Source organism: Micromys minutus (genome assembly GCF_963924665.1).
Source record: "Micromys minutus genome assembly, chromosome: 3".
Classification (NCBI taxonomy): domain Eukaryota; kingdom Metazoa; phylum Chordata; class Mammalia; order Rodentia; family Muridae; genus Micromys; species Micromys minutus.
In genome coordinates this window covers 38,099,731-38,123,417 of record NC_137972.1, presented here as the reverse complement: position 1 = coordinate 38,123,417, position 23,687 = coordinate 38,099,731, and positions in this window count along the sequence as shown.

Here is a 23,687-nt window from a genome sequence, read left to right as displayed (position 1 = left end):
TGAGAGCAGTCACATTCAGAGAGCTTGTGACTTGCCTGCATTACACTCCTAAGAGCTAGTTTCAAAGCCCACTCCTCTCATCTCTGTTAGATCTACTCTCACATTATTTCCCCAAGGATTAGAAATTATGACTACACTGAGCTTGTATAAGCAGCTAGTATTAGCCAGGATTGGATTATGGTCCAGTCAGGAGTTCTCTGTCTTGCTCTATCTCTCTGCTAACCCTCTAGCCATCCTACCCCATTCGTTTTGCATGTTTTATTATTGGATGCCTATTTCTTGTCCCCAGTAACATTTTTTAAGTCTATAATAACCACTTTTAGCACCTAACTAAGTGCTAAAACACTAGCCCATACCAACCCTGTCAGAGCGCAAATATTTTGACAGAGGCTCCAGAGTTTCTTTGGAGTATTCTTCACTTGAGTGTGCCTAAATGTTGTCAAGAGACCTAACTCACACTCAGTTTCCTGAGTCCCAGCCTACAGGTTCTAACTGCATGGACCACAGGGGAAACCCAGGAGGCTGCTTGCTTTGAAAAGCATCAGATATTCTTCACTGAAAAAAGAAACAATTTAAAGGAGCGTGTCTGTGAAGTACATTTCAAATACTATGGCAGGACAACGGGTGGTACTTTCTGGATATCGGCATAATTTCAGAGCACTGCAGCTTACAATAGCAGATAGTAATCATGGTCAAGATGATTATCGCATTCGACACAAACTAGGGACACCTCCTTAAAGGGCCACAATCCTCACAGCCTAGCTGGATAATAACATTTGCACTTTACACTTCCAGAGAGGAAACTCAATACAGCAACTCAGACATTTCAACCCAGGCCATGAGTTCCCTGTTTTCCTATTTCTCTTCAGGCACACTAAACCAAGGTGTCAAGTGGGTAATTTGCTTGAGAGCTTAGAGCATTTTTGGTTAATAGTAGGTATGAGTGATTCAGGTTATGGGTAAGCCTATGGCAGAAGGGTATGTGTACATTCATTCAGAGCCCCAAATGAATGCCTTAAGCCCCAAGGGTTATTCTAAGAGTGTTTACTGTAAAACACTACTGACTACGCTGTGACACTTTCTGATGTTACCAGCTGCAATAAGGGCATTATGAGTCTGGGAATTTGCCTCAGCTGCCCTGGAGAGCTCTTGAATTCCAGGCTGGAACAGGCAGAACCTGTGCTGGAATCCGAAAACTAGATTGTAAGCAGAAAGCTGATGCTGGACAACTCTGCCATATAGAATTAAGAATGTTTAGTAACACATTGTGGTGTTGTGAAACCAGCACATGCAGAGCAAAATCAAGCCATAATGTGGTTAAAACAAAAGCAAGCACATTAAAGTCTAATCATGTCCGTCTCCTTTATGTATTAAAATTGGAAGCTGTGAGTGATGCCTTTAATTATGGTCCTGATGTTTTAGTTGCCGAGCGGTTTATTTAAAGTGACAGAGTCATTTTCTTTGTACATAATTACTCCTGCTGAATTTGTTATATAAACAAATGGGAGACTAATAAATCAGAGACAGAAATAAAATTGATAGCTCTCACCAGATAATAATCTTAATGTATTTATGACAGATTGCTGATTCATATGCAATTTAGTCTGAGAGTTTCCTAATTAGTGAGAAAATCATTACAAGCTTACTTCTTCAGCATGATATTAACCTAAAGAACCCACAGTGTTAAGGACAGAATGCTTCATGGAAAAACAGAGGCAAGACACTAAAAATCAATATTAATATGATTTTTTCTACTCTCTTTAAATCTGCATGTGTGAACTCTCCATATTGACAAAAATGGAAAGATGGGAAAAGGACATTCACTCCTTGATAATTAAGGCAAAAAAAAATCGGAATTAGACCACCATAAATAGCAGTGTAGTTAGTAACATACCTATCAAATGACACACAGAAACAGATATGAGAGTAGACCCCCACATCATGTGAGAGGCTTAGTGTCACATAATCCTGAATGTCACTGCCACTTACAGTCCTGTGACCTCAGATTGAGATATAACAAAACCCAGCTCTACTTCCCTGTATGCTTACAAGGCACAATCTTATCTGGCTTTAAGATGTGCTAGATAATTTCCAAATTCTCTTTTAAAATAGTCACAGTTTCCCAGAAACTCTTCTGAATGACAAAACAAAACAAGGGGGCTAGAAGAATTCCCTGTGATTAAGAACACTGGCTCTTCCAGAGGTCCTGAATTCAATTCCCAGTCACCACACACACGGTGGCTTACAACCATCTATAATATGATATGATGCTTTCTTCAGTCATGCAGGTGTTCATGAAAATAGAACACTAGTACACATAAAATAGTTTTTTTAAGAAAAATAAAAGCAAGATACTGTATGTAGAACTCAGTAAGAAAGCACTTGCCTGACATGTGAGAGGCTCTAGATTTAAATACCAGACCCATGAATGTAAAATAAGTAAGATACAGACATTTGAGGCCATGTACAAAAAATTTTGTTATAAGTTAGACCCATGATTCAGTCTTCCAACCTCGCAGCACAGATAGAGCTGTTACGTGGTAGGCTCCTTTTATATAAATGAGTTTTCCAATAGTAATCATATTTGGATTTCAGATAATCTAAGCACTATATACAATCCCACCTTACTACAGAGAACAATTTAAAATGTTGGCACATATACTCAAAAAATAACCAAAACTGGGCAAGTAACAAGCTTTCAGTTGTGGGAAATAATTAAGAACTATCTTTTTTTCTGTTTAAAGACAAGTGCAGATCCTGATATTTGCTAGATGTGAGTACACTACCCTACTCTACACCAGGACCTATTATGAGTACTTTCAGATTGTCTGTCTTCAACAGATATCTACTAAGAATCTGTTCTAAGTCTTTGGTATATCATAGAGAAATATTTACTTTCTCTAGGGGCAGAAAGCAAACACTGAAGATCACTTAAGATAATACCAGTGAGAACTATGAGGACTAGAAAAATTAATATTTGAAATAAAAAATAATGAAAGGCAAGAAACAATAACTACAGTGATATTTAAGAATTAATTGTAAATTAAGAAATGTTGTACTAGTGTAATAAATGTTACAGTAGTGAGTTGGGTTGTAACATGATAAAATACTCATAAAGAAAAATATTAATAATTAAATATATGCATATATCATATATCACATCTCAGTAATTGCAGATATATATGAACTAATGAGGATAAAAATTATGCTAAACTATCTTAGAACCCACTTTGTGGTCCATGTTGATTCCAATTTATAGTGATTCTCCTGCCTCAGTCTCTTGAGTATTGGGATTACAGGCATGACGCAGCAAGCCTGGCATAAGGAAGCCATTCTCAAACCCAGCTGGGTAGAGTCCCAGTGGGAACAGAAGAGGTCTCTGATCTTGGGCTGGTTATCTCAAAACACACTGATCTGAGACTATTTACATTATCTCTTTCTGAAACATTAATTTCAAGATGATAAACTGTGTAAATGTATTTTGAATACACTCAAGATATGGCAAATTCAACACTTGAAAAGTGTATAAATATTCCACTCTTAACCAAGAAGCTCTTTGTAATTGATATCAGCTGGGTTTTCTAATGGGACATCGTTAAGTGTATCAACCACACACAGGGCAGGTTCCATACATAGGAGGAGTTGGTTAACAAAAAAACTTCATATTTTGTGTGATTTTATTGTTTCACTTTTGATTTGGCTTTGTTTAATTTGGTTTGGTTTGGTTTGATTAATTTTCATTTGCCTTAATTTTTTATTTATGTGCTTTAGGTTTTTAGAGAGGACAGAGTTAAGTATGAAGTTTAGTGTGGAAAGAGGAATGGGGAGGAACTGAAAAGAATAAAAGAAACAATATGATTAAAATATATTGCATGAAAAATTTTAATAACAAGAAAAAGTAAAGTGTACAGACTTTGTAACATTAATACTAAGATGTTAGGAGGGTCTGATTTGAGCTGAAGGCTAAGAATATTGGGCAAATATGATATGTCACAAAACACCAAGATCTCTCAAGAACATAAGAGCTACACTTACTAGTACATAATGTAATTCCAGTACATAGGAGGTGGAAGCAGAAGGGTAACAAATTAGAGTGTGGTTTATGCTGCACAGGAAGTTCAAGACTTCAAGAGTGGAATGAAAAATGAATATAATAAAACCCTATATTAAAATTCCCAAAAAAAATGTACCTTGGCAGTTAAACACTTGCAACATATGGCAGACCTGGGGCTTAAGCTCCACTGAGGAATCTGGGTATGAGCACCTTGAATCCACTGTTCAGATAAGTAGGGCTACATTTTCCTCCAATACAACATGGGTGGACTCAGATGCATTGTTATAGTAATTGGAAAGAGAACTGTGATGCTTTAAATAGGAATGCCCCACACATACAGACTCATGTGTTTGAATGCTTGGTCCATAGAGAATGGCATTATTAAAAGGTATGGCCTTGTTGGAGTAGTTTTGTTCTTGGTGGAGGAAATGAATCACTGTCAGGGCTGGCTTTGAGGTCTCCTATACTCAAACTATGCCCAGTGTGACACACAGTCTCCTTCTGTGAATCAGCACATAGAATTCTTAACTTCATCTCTAGTGCCACATCAGCAAGTATGCTGCCATGCTTCTTGCCATGATGATAATGGACTAAACCTCCAAAACTTTAAACCAGCTCCAATTAAATACTGTCCTTTGGAAGAGTTGCCTTGGTCGTGGTATCTCTTCACAGCAGCAAAGACAAGAACTATAGAATGAGGCACAAAATTGGTCAAAACAGTGGCTTCTTACTATATGCTTTATAAACCTATAATATTTTTCTCATAAAACTAATAATTCATGGCTCTCTGCTCCTCCCTGTTCCAGAGACAGCTTCATCTTCTTGTGCAGTGCCAGCCTCGTCCCTTAGACAAGTTAGATGGTGAAGGTTGATGTGAACAGATTTGACCGTATTGGGTACCTGGTTACCAGGGCTGCCCTCAGCTCTGCATCTGGAGATTGTTGCCATCAACAACCCCTTCATTGACCTCAACTACATGGTCTACATGTTCCAGTATGACTCTACCCATGGAGAATTCAATGGCACAGTCAACGCTGAGAGTGAGAAGCTTGTCCCGTTAACATCAAATGGCCTGATGCTGGTGCTGAGTATGCCGTGGAGTCTACTGGCATCTTCACCACCATGGAGAAGGCCAGGGTCCACTTGAAAACTGGGGCCAAAAGGGTCATCATCTCCACTCTTTCAGCCGACTCCCCCATGTTTGTGTTGGGTGTGAACCATGAGGAAAATGACAACTCACTCAAGATTGTCAGCAATTCATCCTGCACCACCAACTGCTTAGCCCCCTGGCTAAGGTCATGACAACTTTGGCATTGTGGAAGGGCTCATGATCACAGTTCATGCCATCACTGCCACTCAGAAGACTGTGGGTGGACCCTCTCAAAAGCTATGCTGTGATGGCCATTGGGCAGCCCAGAACATCATCCCTGAATCCACTTGTATTGCCAAGGCTGTGGGCAAGGTCATCCCAGAGCTGAATGGGAAACTCACTGGCATGGCCTTCTGTGTTCCTAACCCCAGTGTATCTGTTGTGGATCTGACATGCCGCCTGGAAAAACATGCCAAATGTGATGACATCAAGAAGGTGGTGAAGCAGGCAGCTGAGCGCCCACTAAACGGCATCCTAGGCTACACTGAGGACCAGGTTGTCTCCTGCAAGTTCAACAGCAACTCCCACTCTTCCACCTTTGATACTGGAGCTGGCATTGCTCTCAATGACAACTTTGTGAAGCTCATTTCTGGGTATGACAATGAATACGGCTACAGCAACAGGGTGGTGGACCTCGTGGCCTACATGGCCTCTAAGGAGTAAAATTTCCTGGACCACCCACCCCCAAGAGAGGACAATGAGTGCAAGAGAGAGGCCCTCAGTTGCTGAGGTGTCCCTGTCCCAGCTCAGCCTCCAACACTGAGCATCTCCCTCACAATTTCCATCCCAGACCTCCATAATAACAGAAAGGGCTGAGGGAGCCTTCCCTACTCTCTTGAATATCATCAATAAAATAATTCATACCCCCCAAAAAAATCATACAATATAGAAAATCCAATCTGTAGTCTTATTCAGTAAGCATATATACACAATGAGTAGAAGGTGAGATGCCTAGAGCTTCTATTTCTTACCTAATCATAGTTACTTTAGGCTGAAAAATAAAAATGTCACTAAAGGATTAGAATAGCTATGATGAGGTAATACTTAAGTACATCACTAATACTTACTTTACACATTTTTTCTTGTACATGAACCACAAAAGGCAACCTGTGTTTATGATGCAAATTCAAAGTCAGTACCAGCTTGATTGCTACATGTTCAACAACTCTGATATGTGGTGTTGTCATCAGCAGGGTCTTATCATTGTTTTCTGGATACTGCCTCATAGAGCTCATAGAGCCAAAATTTATATTTATGCTATTGGGAAAGAAAAAACATTCAACTATTGTACCCAGATGTGAATCCTGTGAGCTATAGTAATGACTGACCTGCCAAGATATACCCACTGGTGCAATAGTGGCTCAAAGTTCATGGAAATTACCAATTTCTGATTGGACTAAAGCCTATTCTGCAAATGGAAGTCAGGTATGGTACTATTAACTGGGCAAAAACCTTGTGACTGGCTAGTCATAGGCTATAAGAGAACCTAACACTGCTGCTCTGCTAAATGGACATGGTATAAAACTTTCCCCGAGTTCTTATCTTTGTGCCTATATTACTGTGCATCTCTCAACCCTCACAAGAGAATTTTTTTTTTTGCAGTAGATGGAAATTAGTAGGGACCCACCACTGTGCTGAGACTAGGATACTGGGTACTGTTGAGCTCTAAATGGGAAATCTATTCCACTCTCTCCCTGATAAGGCCCTGCAATCATCACTGGAGAGGAAGCAGAAAGATTGTTAAAGATGATGGTCTCGTCCCTAAGAGAAGATACTGGCAAGCAATGGCTGCTGGGAAAGGTAGTCAGTTTTCTTCAGGAAAATGACCTTTTATAGGCTGCCCATGTTTCAGTGATAGTTAGATATCCATTCACATACAGACTCCTCTAAGTAGACTTGGTGAGTTTTAAAAAAAAAAGCATATGACCCTGGGAAGAATGCATGGCAGGAGAAGATGGGGGAGGAATTGAAGGACATGAGGAAAGGAGAGAGAATGAGCGAGTGGATTTCACAAAAACACACCATATGAACATAGGAAGTTCACCAATTAAAAAATGCAAAATCACAATTGGAACACTGACCAAACATTTTTAATGTAAAAAAAAAAAGTAAATTTTATTTCCATAATAGAAAATGAGGCTTGCAAAGTTCCAAAGATGTAAGTTCAAAGTGTAAGCTACACTCTCTTCATTCCTCTCTCTCTGTCAAATAAGTACAATTTTACATACCAGTTCTAGCAAAAATTTAGATATACTAAAAACTCAGATACTAACTGAAAATCATCCTGTAGGTACCCAGCACCTCTCAGCGGAACTCAGTGAATTAGAACTGCACAGTGGGATGGAGAATCACTAACCTGAGCTGAAAAAAGTACAAAGTTATGATAAAACAGGATCAATTATAGCAGGAACAATACATCCTTATGTCAGAAAGTGCCTAAGTAAATCTTTGCTCACTCTAAGCCTTGCACTGCATGGAAACATTAGTTTTTCTTGTACAGACATTTGAATTCTTGTTGGAATATTTGATTTTTGTTGTTCAGAAGGCTGTGGAATTCCTACAGTCAGATATTGTGCATTGTTTTCTGGGATATAATTTTACGAGCCTGGCATGTTACAGACACTCACTATGTATTTAATGAACCAACTAGTAAAACTGAGTAAAAATTAAGATGACTTAAAATTAAGGGCCACACAATTTGTTAAGGGATCCCTCCTCTTAAATAGAAATCAGAGTTGCATCTAGTTCAGCAGCTCTGGGAAATCTTGAATCTATTCACATCAACAACTGAGAGTATAATACACATAAACAGGGGTGATGATGTTTGTGTGTCAATGATAATTGAAATTTCTTCTAATTTTTCATTTAATTTCCCCTAATAGTTTACCTTTAACTTCCTTAGACTCTCAGTATATATAAAACACTATATTAAAAATGTAATAAATTATATCTCAAAATGTATAGTATATATTATTCTATGTAATATAGTACACATTATTGTAAATAATAAGATATAGAATTTATCAGAGATGACCCCTGCCTGCCCCCACATGGATGAGGCAGAAGACACCCAGATGGCCGGGATGCCAGGAAAATGAGCAAATAAATGGTGGAGAGATGGAAGAGAAACAAAAGCAGAGCCCTGTGAGTGCACAGTGAAGAGAGGCAGAACTGGAGACTGGGGGAGGGGGAGTGAGGAACAGCCTGATGTACATAGCCTGTGCTGCCACCTGGAGCCATGATGAGGCCCTGGCCAATGTTACTACCAAGGACCATGCAGGTCCATGGCCCTACAGCAGCAAAAAAGGGGGTTGTCTGTGTTCATATCTGTGGTCCATGTTACCACCAAGGCCCATGCAAACCCTGGTCTGGGCTGGTACCTGGGACCATGTTGATATCCATGGGTTGTGCCCCACCCATCATCAGCTTTGGCACTCAGAAGAGCTAAAGATGGCCCCATCACTTACCTGGGAAGGCTGCAGCACTCAGAAGAGTGCCGCCCTCCCCAGAACCTTACCTGGGTACTGCAGTACTGCTGGCTGGTGGGCACAGGACAGCTGGCCACAAGGGCATGCATGCAGGAGAGCTGGCAGACCAATCAATTCAGCTACTACCCAGGCTCAAATCCAGACTTTGAGTTGAGCTACCCCAACATCTACCCCATCTGTGAAATACTGTGGCAAGTTCTGCAGAACCAAAGCTGCAGGAACTCCATGACACCGAAGAATATCCAGTAGGAGTCCCAGTGAAGACCCAGTACTGATAGTGTAGCAGAAGTCAGAGGCCTTGGACCAGACCAATGGCTCACTGTAATGAGCATTTTCAAGTAAGCTGTGTGGGCAAAAGTGTGTACTGTGTGACACACCTCGACTTCCACAGTAAGATGCTTCATGATTTATTTTAATTTTCTTCATTTTTTAATTTTTTTGTTTTATTTTAGAGGGGAGGTTGCAAGGCCAGAGGGCAGCTATACAGGGATGGGGAGATGAGTGGGATTGGGGTGCATAATGTAAAATTGACAAAAAATCAATAAAAAAGCTTTTTTAAAAGAATATTTTGGTCATATATTCTTTGTTTAGAGTTTCTTATGTAATACAATATTTACATAATTCCCAAGTCTGATAAGGTTTGGTAGAGCTCTGGCCATACCCCAGGCAGCACAGTAGGGGTAGGACTGCCTCCTACTTAAATCAGACTTGAGTTACTCAATTCCATAGAGACAAAGGCCAGACCATTATAAAGCCAGTGACATTTTAGTTTCCCCTGCCAGAAAACTGGCTTCCCAGAAACCATGTGGCCAGTGGTCAGTGGTCTGCTGATCTAGCTGAGATGCTTGGAAGAACCATGCTCTCCTCCTACTGCACAATTTCTCCCTTGTTTTTTTTCTTCTTCCTCTCCCCCATGACTCAAGCTATATAATCTAGCCCTGTCATTTCAATACACAAGCTATCTTCTGAAATAGTCTCCCGCAAGACTGTTCATATCTGCCATACTCACCAGTGCCTCTTGAGACCCTGCTACCCAGCTCCTCCACACACTGAGATCACTGGTGCCCGTAGGAAACTCACATGTGTTATAAATATAACCTGTTGAGTTAACTTAATGTTGCTCAAGTATGTGTGTGTGTGTGTGTGTGTGTGTGTGTGTGTGTGTGTGTGTGTGTGTGTGTGATAACCTTTTGGGGCCAGGACACCTGCTTTTAGACAGTGTCTTCTAAATACAACTGGAAAGAATCTGAAAGCAGGAAACCTCAACAACAGGGTCACCTAGACAAGACATTTCTGTACAGCAGCAACAACAGGTGACGCACCAGTGTGGATGGGGAAATTTCTCAAGGCCACTCCTAGATGAAAGGCTGCCAGCAATTAATGGTTGCCAAGATAGCAAGCAAGCAAGAATGGGTCTGCTCTAATGCAGCTATTCTTTGTGGTGGTACAACATGGCTCTGTTTTAGTGATACTGGTGCTAACCCACCAAGATGCTTTTAAGGGACATTTAAAAAGAAGTTTTGGGGTCACAAAATTGAAAGAAAGAGCCAACAATTTCTTAAAGAATATCTCCCTCTATCCACATGTACTTACCTACTTTCCTGTTTGCAATATTCCTAGCATAATGCAACAACTTGTGTTCAAACTTTGATATATTACAAGGTAATTTTTCTTATTATCCTCATTCAAAGATGAGGAAAAATGAGGTTCCTGGAAATTCAGCAAATTATCAATGATGAAATGACACAGAGAAGTGAATCAATGTGTGGCCATGAGCAATATGTTTTCAAACACTGGGCTACACTCTCTCATGTCACTGTGGACCAAGTTTCCCTAAATAGGAATGTTTTTGTTTTTGTTTTGAAAGTCTATTATTCAGAATTCTGTCCTAGAATTTTTCTGAAAAGATAAAAACATACAAATATGGAAGTTTTCTCATGGGCTGGGTAGACTATAATGCTGAGCTACAGAGCAGCAAAAATAATTTAAATGATGTCATGATAAAGCCTACATGGTAGTGTACATGTGTCTTGAGGTCAGGTCTAATATTCTCAGAGAATTACTGATAAGTGTGTAAATGCAGTATCTGAATAATACTTCATTGTATATGTTTAATGCTACTAAATGGAGTCTCAACTACAAGACTGCTGATGGAGTCATTGGCATATAATATGTGATAAAAAAATTGATAAGAGAAATTAAAATACAATGTAGAACAAGGTAACCAGTTCTGCATTAAAGAACTAAAGAAGTTGGGGGAGGGAATGAAAAACAATTGTTCAATCTTACTTGGCAGTACATTACCTACCATAACAACCTCAATCCACTATTCCCTTGTGTAAGCAATAAAACCTTCCACACACCCAGTCTTCCTGACAGGTGTCTATTTTTGGATATTCTATAACCACTCTTCCTTCCTGGCCCTAGATTATCTTAAACTACTTTACCCACCCCCAACATAAAGTGGGCACTTTCAACTGAGCATCTGTAAAATCAATTTTCTTCTCGCCTCACTTTGGATGTGATTTAACTGTGGTCTCATGCTTAACAGCACCAGTGACTTGCACTCCAATATATCCTCCCCCTAAAAAATCATCATTGTACACATTCTTAGTTCCATATTCAAAAAACAAATCTCTGTACCAAATGACCACCTTTTTTATATATGTCTAGAAAATCTCTGAGCTATGAAGGGTTTCTAAATGAAGCTAGAATTCTTACAGGGAATTTTTTTAATGAACTGAACACAAGCATTAACACAGGAACAGTTGGATGCTAATCACTTAGCTGGTGAAAACTATATTACACAGCTAATGGAAACACCAGGGGAGCGCAGGGGGAATGCGAAGCCTGTGCTGGCAACAGCACAGCAATACATCTGTAGGCAGCTTCATGTCACCAGGCACATTTGTGTTACTATAAACTGCACAGAAGCATGAGTTATAGTCATATCAGCCTTAGCCTCTCTTGAGAATATATCTTGATGCTATAGAATACAATAAAGAGGAGCTTGAACATTGCTGAGGATGAGCTATTGATAAACTCTGTTGGCACAATAAACAGGAAAGTGACCACTGATTTAAAAAACAATAAGTCTCTTAAAAGCACATTATATCCACTAACCTTAAGTGGACATTGCAAACGAGGTCCAAAGAGGTTAAGGAATTTTCCCAAAGCCACATAGATATTTAATTCTATAAAATGCATTTTTAGTCAATTTCTACTATGTTACATATATTAAAGGTCTCCCATGTACCTGGTGTTTAGGTTCATGATAGAAAAACTGGTCCCTTTGATCACAGAGGGTACACATTAATGAGGTTGAACAGTAGAAAAATAAACAAGACAATTTTCTGGTTGTTGCTAACACAATAAAGCGAGGTGAGAAGTAGGAGCAAGGAAGGAACTGCAAAAGATAAGAAACATATATCTGACAAAACAATAGTATAAGCCCAGCGTAAAAGCATTGAATTTGGACATCCTGGCAGTGGACTTGCTGGAAGAAAAGGGGGTTGAAACCTCCTTAAAGGTTACTCTTGCAGAGGAAGTTAATAAAGACTCTGAAATGGGGGAAAGGGAGTCTAAAGCAAAACACTCTCCCCTCTCACCACCCTGGCTCAAACAGCCACACCTCCGCATGGTCCAAAGAAAGAAAGAGACCCAATATGTTCAAGAAACAGAAGTCAAGATGCAAATCCCAGTGAACATGAGATCCTGGTATAAACTCCAACCACATGTTTGGATTTTATCACACTGAGAAGAGAAACAAACAGGATTTCAAGCCAGATGTGATATAATCTGATTTTTTTTTAAATGCTAGCTACTACTTAAGAATGGGTTCAAAGAAGCAAGGGGAGGGACACCCACTCTAGTTATGAAGGGAAAGATGAAAAGCCCAGGGTTCTGTTTCAGCAGAAAAACAAAGCAATAATTGTTGATAAGATCTTAATTACTTTTCTATTGCTTTGATAAGACACCATGATCAAGAAAACTTATAGAAAGAAAGAGTTTTATTTAGGGCTCACAGTTTCAGAGGATTAGAGTCCATGACTATCATGACGAGGAGCACGGCAGCGGGCAGGCAGGAACTGTGCTTTGAGCTCTTCTTTTGGAACACAACAACAAGGCAGAAAGTGCTAACTAGGAATGTCAAATGGGGCCATACTTCCTAATCCTTCCCAAACAGTTCCAACAACTGGTAACCAAGTAGTCAAATATATGAGCCCATGGGAACTACTCCCAATCAAGCTACAAGAGTGAGCAAGATGAAGATGAGAAAAACCATTGTACTTTCTATATGGTTATATGAAGCATGTAAGTCAGTGATGATGTTACATGAGGACTGGGAAGACAGATATATTAGTATCAAAGATGAATCCAGAATTGTATTAACATCTGCAATGCCCTCTCAACATATAGAAAAAGAATTCCAGTGCAATGTGCCACCCACTGCTGAGGCAGATGAGATTCTGAAAATGGATAAATGCTAAGAGAAGCACCTGTAAAACACAGAAGTAATCACATATGACTTCTTGGTGACAGTGGCGTCTAACTTGTACATTTAAAAATAATTACAAGATGGGCATTTGAGGCTCAGGGAACAGCAGATGTGCACAGGCTGGAGACCTGAAAGCCAGTTCATACTGAGCATTTCTCATTGCACCACATCTATCTCCTGAAAGCAGCACCAGGCCTTGAGGCTTAAAGAGGCAGGAAGGGAAGGAAACAGTTATCTTCTTGAAGGGTATTAAAGCCCAAGTCTGAGATCATGCGAGGAAGAAAGTGTTAAATGTAAAGTTAAAACCATAAGCTCCTTTTTATCTCTGCTACAAAGCAGCTTGGCTAGCATTTCTTTCTCGGAGCTTCTGTCTTATTTGTCAAGGGTGTGCAGGCATGTTCTTTCCAAGGAAGTTTTTAGGTCTAAAAATCTATTTCAAATGATTGGTATTCCTCTAGTGACTATTGATATTTACATTTTCATTTATGTTCATACACGTACAAAGATTCTCCCATCTCATTTCAGAAAACATTCAAGGCAAATGAGAGAGAAAAAATAAAATAGTCTAGAGTTAAATATAATGCATAACTAAAAACAAAATTCTACTTTTTTATCAGACTGTGGTGAGGATTAAGGAACATGTGTGTAAGGAGCCGGCAAACTGTCTTTTATAGAAAATACTCAACAGATTTCAGCTCTTACTGTCATCCTTGTCAGAATTTCTTTGTGATATAAAATTCATCTACAATAATTACAACCTGAAAACGTGTACACATATATTTAAAAGTTCAGTATACTGCCCACACAATACAGAATCTCAAGTAGTTATCTCCCAACAAATCTTCTAAGACAAGCTTGTGGCAAAAAACAACCTACAGAAAATATATGAGTAGGGTTTTTCAACCTTAACCAATTAAATACCAGTGGATAATTACCCAAATTTACAAAAAAAAATAACTTGGCTCAGCAGTACAGACACTTGTTATTATTCTGGAAAACCTGAATTTGATTCCCAGGACCCATTGATGCTAAGTTGTTAGTGCTGTAATGGCTGAAAATCATTGGGCACTCCAGTTGTAGGTCAAACAACCTCCTCTGACCTCTGTGGCTACTGTACACATGTGGTGTATAGACATACATGGAGTCAAAGCACTCATACACACAAAATAATATAAAATAATAAAAAGTAATGTATTTAAAGAAATAAGGTAGTAGGACTGCTGTCTACAGAAGATAATCTAAAGGGGAAACACAGAGCTACATCATCAGCATCTAAGAGAGTGCTTTTCTGTTCTCTATACCAGAGAAGCATGAATTTGGCTCAACCAAGTCATCTCAATGCACAGTAAGAGTTGGGGTGAAGAGAGGCTCTGTGAGTGTCATAGTAATGGTTTTTATTGCTGTGATGAAACACCATCACCAAAGAAAATTGAGGAGGAAAGTATTTATTTGATTTCCATTTCCACAGCACTGATGATCATCAACGGAAGTCATGACAAGAACTCAAACTGGCCAGGAGCCTGGTTGCAGGAGTTGATGCAGAGGCCATGGAGGAGTGCTCCTTACTAACTTGCTCCCCATGGCTTTCTCAGCCAGCTTTCTTACAGAACCGAAGGCCACCAGCCCAAGGATGACACCACCGACAGTGGGCTGGCCTCTCCCCCATCAATCACTAGTTAAGAACATGACTTACAGGGTTGCCTACAGCACAATCTTATGGCAGTATTTTCTTAATTGAGGTTCCCTCCTCCCAGATGACTTTAGCTTATGTTTAATTGACATAAAAGTAGCCACTACAGTAGATAAAGAACCTGCGTAAGGACGTTAATTCTAACATCTAGGACCCACATAAAGCCAAGATACAACAGTATGTATTGTAATCTCAGAGCTCCCACAGTAGCTGTGGAGACAAGAGAATCCCCATAAGTTTACACACTGCTATCATAGCATACAAAATGGTGAACGACATGTATAGCCTGCCTCAAGGAAGATGGGAGGTGAGGACCAACATCCATGCTTGTCCTCTGACCTCTCTAATCACGCATTCCATAGCACACATTCTCCTACACGCACATCTAAGCACAACGTGGAAAGCAGTGCTGAGTGTTGCAATAGCAAATTACCTCTTCCTGTGTTTTAGTTCATTAGAGACTAGCACTAGAACCCACATGGAAGGGGTTTTAAATCCAAGGTTATTGACAATAGCTTTGTTCCACATCACACTTCTTACACAGTAAAAATTAAAGATCATTTTATTTCTATAGTTCCATCTTCTACACTACACCTTTACCATGGGGGGGGGGGGAACATCTTCAAAACATGTTGATCATCTACTATAAAGTGTGTACTAATATTAGAAAAAGTGGTGTAGCAAGGTGGCTTACTTTGGTGTTTTGGGATATAATTAAGCAGGAATATTTTTTAATTTTAGATTATTTCAAATGTATTATTGTTTTGCCTGCATGAATTATACTAGATGCATGTCTGGTTCCTCAGAAATGAGAAGATGGTGTCAGATGCCCAGAAACTGTCATCACAAACAGTGTGAGCCACTGTGTCGGCATCTAGAGCTGGATCTTTTCCAGGAATAACAAGTTCTCTTAACTTCTAAGTCATCTCTCCATCCCCAAGTACATATAATTTAGATCATATCAGCTCTATCACATGGGAAATCAGTACATGGAGAAATGCTGTATTTGGTAAGGATTGCCTCAGGCTATAAGGAAAACATTCATATCATAGCTGAAATATACTGAAAGGATAATTTCTTAAAATTAAACCTACTGGTCTCTATGAGAAGAAGAAAGTAAAAATATTCACAAAACACCCAAAGTAAGTCATGAGAACTTCAGCCAACAATGAAATTGAGCAGCATTTATAAGAAAACAGCCACATACACAACAAAATCGGCCATGGCCTACTTGATTTATTAGTTGCTTCAAGATTAACTAGTTACTGTTTACAGTTAACTGGCTATACTGTAACCATCTACAAGTTTGTTCTTATCATTTAGGTGGTATCATTGTGTGCTGGGCTCTAGGTTGATGCTCGGTTGACACCCACAGCCACCCATAATTTTTCTGTAGTATTAGAAATGTCCTTCTTAACCAAAGGGGAGTCTAGAGGCATGCTATTGATGGTGCAGATATAGTTAGCTCTGGAGTTACATAATGCCTGTGACATCTTGTCTTGGTCCAGATTGGATGCCAAAATTCCAACCACCAGGATACATTCCAGCCTAACAGAAGATGATGAGATGGCACTTGCTGAGCAGCCCAGCCCTAAGCTAGCACTCTATCTGTGATCATTCAAACACAACCATTATGAACTGCAAAACTTTATGGGAGCAATCTTTCTTCCCTGTCTCAGAACTGGCAGAGAGATGATAGATAGATAGATGATAGATAGATAGATAGATAGATAGATAGATAGATAGATAGATAGATAGATAGACAAACAGACAAATAGATAATGCATTCCAATTTGCTGAGTGACTTGTAGTCAAGGACTGAGACACACCCTTCATTTCTACCCCAGCTAGTCAAGCCAGCCATACTCATGTGTATCTCTGCATGTCTCATCCAAAACCATCCATTCAACACCCACCCCCCACCCCCACAAAATCAGGGACTTTGGCTGCAACATTTATAGGCACCTCTGGAGAATCTCTCTGCCAACACATACTAGCCTATCCTAATAGAAACCTGATTGGTCTAATATGACTAGTGTCTGCAAAGAGAAATGGGTGGCCAAGGAATGATCAATGTCTGTCACAGCTCGGAAATGTATTCTATGAGTGAATCACAGGCTTCAGAAGACAGTAGTCTGGGTTGAACTTCAAGGAGAGGGTTTCATAGCCATTAAACTTTAAACTGCTCTGAAAAATAGATAAAGTTTTGAGATGAGTGATGGAATAAATAGACTTAGAAAAGGTGTTGGGAAATAAATGAAAGAACTCTCTCTGTCTCTGGAGAAAGGTCTCGCTTCAGGGAGTAGCACATAGTTTCCTTCTAAGGGATGGCAGAACATGCCAGTCATGAAAGTATCTTTAGCAAGTTTAGTACAGAAAATGTAAGGTTAAAAATGCCAAAAAATGATTTGCTATTATTTATCCACTCACATGTATGCCAAAAAAGTATCCTTAATATATGTGCATCAGGCTTTTTAGGAAAACATACCAATGGAACAAAAGGAGAGAATGCCATTCTCCTGTCTAAGCCCCGACTGTGATCCAAGGAGATCCTTTCATGGAACCAAAGTGGCATATGTCCCTGGACACAGAAGCCTCTGATCATGGAACTAACACAGTAGTATTTAAATTAAAATGTCAAATAAAACTATAGTCTTAAATAAGAGTGGGTTACGTGGATTTTCACTCTGCTTTACAGTGGTATTTCTCTCTGCATGTGCAAGCTCCAATAGAAGCACTCTTCAAATGAAAACTGTTTTTAATGCTGGAATCAGATAAAGATCAAAGCAATGTTTCAAGCTCCTAAGAAGTGGGTTGCTGTTACTCTTTACTAATTGGCAATGTAGGCATGAAATAAAGCCAGTGAGTGTGGTTCCTTGCTGCAGAATAAATCCGAGGAGATTAACATGCAGCCAGAAATCCAAAAAGCTCAAGGACCAGCATCATCCCCTGCCTTGTATAAGCAAGCTGAATCATAAAGAAATCGACAGACATTCCTCTGAGGGAAGTCATCATCGACTTTCTAAAATCTGTTCTTCAAGGCGGTTCCCAATAGTCTCATTTTCAAAGTAGATACTGTTCCTTCACTGACCCCAGTTGGCAAGTAGATATCCATGCATCTTAATCTGCCCAAGTAGCTGTTATGAAAATTAAAGTGTGGGATGTTCTCATTAGGCAGTGATGCTGGGGATGTACGTAAACTCACAACTGTACCCTCAGAGAGATGAAGAGACTGACAATGGCCCCCGAAAAAGCAGACATTTTAATTAATATGCTTCCCTGTGGCTTTGCCTTTCTTCTTATGTGCTCAGCTGGAGTAATTAGAGGAAAAACCTGAGGGGAGTCTACCCCAGAAGACTCACTCGGCCTTCTCCAGCTGAGTCTCACTCATAGCTGGGACTGTCTCCACTGGGAAGAGACACAGCATGAGCCGTGATGTACATCTGCTCCAGGGAATAATCCCTCCCAACAACTGTGAGGAACAACTCTGTTCTAAAAGAAAGAAAGCACAACACTACTTAGTCTAAGAAGAAGAAAATAAAAGATAGCCTCCGCTGCTATTCTTACTCTGAGACCACATTCTCTTCTGAAATGTATCCTTACTGAACAATCCCATCAGGCATAATTTATCATGCTGGACAATTCACCAGTCTGAGATTTCCAGATCAAGTGAGTTTTAATGAGTTGACGATTGTGCAACCTTTGCTACAACCGAGCCTGAGAACAGTTCCCCTGTGTCCTTTGCCATCAGCCCCAATCCAGGGCAGGCAGCCAGGGATGTTTCTTTCCTAATGCTCTCTCCACCTCTATAATTTCGACTTAATAATGTTATGGAGTTCATACACACTGCTATCAGCAAAAATAAGTAGTTGACTCCTCATTGTAAAATGGTTGTTGGTGGTATAAATGTACCACTTTTGGATTTATTTTCCAGCTAACTAACATTTGGAAGATTTCCAGGTTGAAGGTATTATAAATAACACAAAACATTCAGATACAAGTCTTGGCATGAACCCATGATTTCATTTCCCTTGGGATAAAATAAAGAGAAAAAAAAATAGGGAGATCCAGGGACACAGGCCTGGTGAGAGTGGGCTGCAAAAAGCCAGGGAGCAGAGAGGTCTGTCACAAGCCCTTGGAAAGTACACCCTCCTGATGGAGGGGAACAGGAACCAGGGAGCAGGAACCCTGCCTAAGGGTCTCTGTTTCCACCCAGCGAGCCCATGCATGCTGAACAGGCGCTCAGGCCATCTGACACCGACAGAGCAGAGATCCAGAAACACAGGCCAGGTACATGGGAGAAACGAGAACCAATTACTGACAACAAGATGGCAAGAGGAAAGCGAAAGAATGTACCCCAGGGAAGCCAAGACAAACTGGCAATACCAGAACCCAGCTCTCCCATCACAGCAAACAACAGAATGCCAAACACTCCAGAAAAAGAAGACTCAGACTCAAAATCATACCTCAAGATGATGATAGAGATCCTTAAACAAGAACAGGAGGAAAAGCATAAAGAAATAGAAGCTGTTAGAGAGGAAACAAGAAAAACACTCAAAGAAATCAAAGAAATAGAGGGAAACAGAACCAAAAAGATGAAGGAATTGAAGAAGGAATTTAAAATGGAAATGGAAACAATAAAGAAAACACTAAAAGAGAAAATCCTAGAGGTAAAAAACCTAAAAAAGAAATCAGGAATCACAGATGCAAGCATCTCCAACAGACTACAAGAGATGGAAGAGAGAATCTCGGGGGTCAAAGACAACATTGAAAACATAGACAAAACAGTCAGAGAAGATGCAAAAACCAAAAAGCTCCTAACCCAAAATGTCCAGAAGATCTAGGACACAATGAGAAGACCAAACCTAAGGATAATAGGAATAGAAGAGGGTGAAGAATATCAACTAAGAGACACAGAAAATATCTTCAACAAAATCATATAAAAAAAAGTTCACTACCCTTAAGAATGAGATGACCATGAGCATAAGAGAAGCCTACAGAACTCCAAATAGAGTGGACCAGAAAAGAAATTCCTTCTGACACATAATAGTCAAAACGCCAAGTGCCCAAAGCAAAGAAAGAATACTAAAAGCAGTAAGGGGAAAAGGTCATGTAACATATAAAGGCAGACCAATCAGAATCACACCTGACTTCTCAACAGAGTCTATGGAACCTGGGAGATCCTGGACAGATATCATTCAGACCCTAAGAGAACACAAGTAGCAGCTCAAGCTGCTGTACCCAGCAAAACTCTCAATCACCATCGATGGAGAGACCAAGATATTCCAAGACAAACTAAATTTACACAATATCTGACCACAAACCAAGCACTACAACAAATTATAGGTGGAAAACCCAATATAAGCAAGCAAACTACATCCTAGTAAAAACAAGGAAATCCTTAAGCAAGAAAACCAAAAGAAGAAAGACAGGCACAATTCTACCTGCAAAAGCAAAAATAGCAGGAAACAACAACCACTATTCCTTGATATTTGTGAACATAAATAGACTCAATTCCCCAATAAAATATATAGGCTATGAGATTGGATACATAAACAAAACACAGCATTTTGCTACATACAGGAAACTCATCTCAGAGACAAAGACAGACACTATCTCAGAGTAAAGGGTTGGGAAAAAACCTTCCAAGAAAATGGCCCCAAGAAGCAAGCTGGAGTGCCTATTCTAATATCAAATAAAGTAGATTTTCAACCAAAAGTTATCAAAAAAGATAAGAAAGGACACTTTTTACTCATTACAGGGGAAATTTGTCAGGAGGAACTCTCAATCCTTAACGTATATGCTCCAAATACAAGAGCACCCATATTCATAATAGAAACCCTACTCAAGCTCAAAAAATACATTGCACCCCACACAGTAATAGTGGGATACCTCAACACCCCACTCTCACCAATGGACAGATCATGGAAACAGAAACTGAACAAGGACACAGTAAAACTAGCAGAGGTTATGAAGAAACTGGAATTAATAGATATCTACAGAACATATCATCCTAAAATAAAAGAATACACCTTCTTCTCAGCACCTCATGGCACCTTGTCCAAAACTGACCATATAATTGGTCACAAAACAAGCCTCAATACATATAAAATTGAAATACTCCCATGCATCCTATCAGATCACCATGGTCTAAGGCTGGTCTTTAATAATAACAAGGACAACAAAAAGCCCATATGCACATGGAAACTAAACAATGCCCTATTAAACGATAGCATGGTCAAAGAAGAAATAAAGAAAGAAATTAAGGATTTTCTAGAATTCAATGAAAATGAAAACACAACATACCAAATCCTATGGAATGCAATGAAAGCAGTACTGAGAGGAAATCTCATAGCTCAGAGTGCTTTCAAAAAGAAACTGGAAAGAGCATATACTAGATACACTACCAACTTGACAACACAGTTGAAAGCTCTAGAACAAAAGGAAGCGGATACACCCAAGAGGAGTAGATAGCAACAAATAATCAAACTCAGAGCAGAAATAGACCAAACAGAAACAAAAAGTACCATTCAAAAATCAACAAAACCAAGAGCTTGTTCTTTGAGAAAATTAACAAGATTGATAAACCCTTAGCCAGACTAACTAGAGGGCAAAGAGAGAGTATCCAAATTAACAAAATCAGAAAGGAAAGTGGAGACATAACAACTGAAACTGAGGAAATTCAAGAAATCATCAGATCCTACTACAAAAGCCTATACTCAACAAAGCTGGAAAATATGGAGGAAATGGATGAATTCCTAGACAGATACCACATAATAAAGTTAAACCAGGACCAGGTAAACCATCTAAATAGTCCCATAACAGCTAAAGAAATAGAAGCAGTCATCAAAAGCCTCCCAACCTAAAAAAAAAAAAAAAAAAAAAAAAAAAAAAAAAAAAAAGTCCAGGTTCATATGGGTTCAGTGAAGAATATTATCAGACATTTATTGATGACCTAATACCAATACTCTCCAAACTACTGCACAGAATAGAATCAGATGGAAAATTGAATAACTCATTTTTTGAGGCTACAATAAGCCTCATTCCTAAACCACACAAAGACCCTACAAGGAAAGAGAACTTCAGACCAATCTCACTTATGAACATTGATGCAGAATCCTCAAAATCCTTGAAAAAAAAAAAAAGGCCAAAAAAAAAGAAAGAAAGAAAGTGAAAAGCCATTATGCTTAATCTTACACACCAAGAAAACTTTGACTAATTCCAGGATACATCTTGTTTTAAATATACTTTATGCTCATTGTAACTAGTAAGATTTTAATGCACACTATCAAACCTTTAAAAAAATCAAGTACTAACAAAAATGTATTTTTATTCTTTTATGCAAAATTGCTCAAAATCTGTACATTTATCTTTGTTTTTTAAAATAAAGTTGTTCAATTAAAAAAATAACACTGTATGGTGATTAGGTTAACTAACTCTATAGCAAATCAGTAGCTCATTTTTTCAAAGTAACTGTACAGTTGCCACAGACACCAAACCCAGACCCTATTGCTGATGCCAAGAAGTGCTTGCTGACAGAAGCCTGGTATCAATGCTCCCTGAGAGGAACTGGCAGCATCTGACTAATATAGATGCAGATACTCACCTGCAACCATTGGTTTGAGCCCAGGGACTCCAATAGAAGAGTTAGGGGAAGGACTAAAGGAACTGAAGGGGATTGCAGTACCATAAGAAGAACAACAACATCAACTAACCGGACCACTGAGAACTCCCAGGGACTAAACCACCAACCAAGGAGTATGCATGAAAGGACCCATGGCTCCACCAGCTATAGGTGTAGCAGAGGACTGTCTTATCTGGCATTGCTGGGAAGGGAGGCCCTTGGTCCTGTAGAGGCTTGATGTCCCAGTGTAAGGAGACGCTAGATCGGAAGCAGTAATGGGTGGGGGGAGACCCTAATAGAAACTAGGGGAGGGGGATGGGATGGAGGTTTGTGGAAGAGAAACAGGGAAGGGGGACAACATTTGAAATGCAAATAAATAAAATGACCAATAAAAATAATATGTTGTGGAAAATATTTTCTGTCATTTTTTGACATTTCTTTAATTCCATCAAAATGCATAATTGTAGCAAAACTGTTAAATTTCTCTAATTTTGTTCGCTTTTATGTCACACATAAGAAATATTTGCCTAGAATCATACGGGATCAGCAGAAAGGGCAGAGCAAAGGGGCAAACTAGGTCAAATCCTTGACAGAGGCTGCTCTCAAGCTTTGTCAGAGAAACCTCTGGGGGCAGTGAGCACCAGTTAGTGCAGAGATACAGAATTAATCCAAGTACTGAGAATAAAGCACTGAGCGCTCAGCCCTAAAAGGGAGATCTTGGTCCTGGGGACATCACCAGCACTGAGGCTCGGAGAACAGTGTGAGAAGTGGGAGCAAGAAGAATGTAGGAGCCATGAAGGGAACAACTATAAAACTCAGACATTTAGATGTGACAGGCTACCATCCGCATAAACTCACACTGAGGCTCTAGTTACTTTGTCAATATCATTCCAGCTAGTTGGAGGAGGAGCTTCCTGTGCAGGCTCTAACCCCAAGGTGTTCTCCTCAGTGGATAGCTGCTGGATGGGGAGCTAACCATTACTTTGGGGATAATTTTTTATTGGATATACTCTGTATTTACATTTCAGATGTTATACCCTTTCTGTCAATCTAATTCCCACTCCCCCTCCCATTACCTCCATTAAGGTGCTCCCTCTCCCAGCCTCTCTCTCCCACCTCAGCACCTTGGCATTCCCCAACACTGGGAAAACAAGCCTTTGCTGGACCAAAGTCTTCTCCTCTC